This window comes from Aplysia californica, unplaced genomic scaffold (genome assembly GCF_000002075.1).
Source record: "Aplysia californica isolate F4 #8 unplaced genomic scaffold, AplCal3.0 scaffold00450, whole genome shotgun sequence".
In the NCBI taxonomy this organism is placed as follows: Eukaryota; Metazoa; Mollusca; class Gastropoda; order Aplysiida; family Aplysiidae; genus Aplysia; species Aplysia californica.
The window spans coordinates 207,820-209,091 of record NW_004797720.1 but is presented as its reverse complement, the minus strand read 5'-3'; positions in this window follow the sequence as shown (position 1 = coordinate 209,091).

Here is a 1,272-nt window from a genome sequence, read left to right as displayed (position 1 = left end):
CTCTCTCTCTCTCTCTCTCTCTCTCTCTCTCTCTCTCCCTCTCTCTCTTTCTCTCTCTCTCTCTGTATATATTTTTTTTCGAAAAAATGAGAATCTAAAATGTGCCTTTTTTAATTACTCAAATATTTGATTTGCTGCTGACTGTGACTGCTGCTTTCCAGCTAGGTCTGTCAAGAGCCGGGCTCTCCCATGTCGAAGTAAATAATATGTTGAAGTGCTTTAGAGACCTTTTCAGAGTGTCTTTCTAGCACTTTTTGGTGCACCAACCTTGTGTTTCCCTGAGGACAGCCCAGACTGCCTTCTGGATTCTGAAATCGTGCATTCTTACGACATTGCCAGCCCAGCGAAGTTAAGTCATTTTTAGCTTTGTAAACGGGCTCTCGGCATTTGCCCTTTTGAGAACACCATATTCGGTGGTTGTCCTACGCCGTAGAAACTAGGCCAGTAGGACGATATATTGCCAAACGCCCTGGTTGCTTACCGTTGGCCTTCTGTCACCAACATCGAAGCTGTAGCCGGAAAGAATGCTTAGATCTTCATCCGATTGATATGACATACATCATACCGCGGAGAACAGCGAGAGCCACTGAAGTGGTTCACTGAAATCCTTTCGCATGTGGCCGTTAAAGCTCAGTATGCCTCATCCGCCCTGGCTGGTAAAACCAAAGAGGTTTGTGGCTAGGCCAGGGCAAGATCGACTCTGGGATCGATTCTTTCGAGTCCAAATGAGGACTCAAAGAATCGATCTTGTTCGAGTCCGCCCAGGGTCGACGCCTCCCGTCTCCTTTTTTTAGCCTGGTTCCTAGCCTAGACTCTAAGCAAGAATCTAAATCTCTACTGCACTATTACAGTCCTGTCGTGGGATAGGCCTAGGGCTGTCCCACCCCACAGTCAAGTTTTTTGCTTCAAAACAGACACCGCACCAGGACGGGACTCATCCGGCGGCTTCTATGATGTTGGCCGAGGCGGAGTTAAAAATGCATTCCAAAAATTTCTTAAATATTGGCCAAATTTAAGAAATAATAAGATTTTCGTGATCAACGACCCAAAATTAGCAAAAATTACGCGAGGAACCCATTATAACGCCCGATTACCAAGTTAAATTAATTTTTGTGAGTTTTGTTTACTTATGTGGGTTTTTTTCACTATTTGAATTCGGCGTGCACTAGGCCTTGATAGTGCAAGAGAGAAGGAGCCTGTGCCCCACGCATTGGCAAGAGTCATAGAAGGGAGGCAACACACACACACACACACACACACACACACACACAC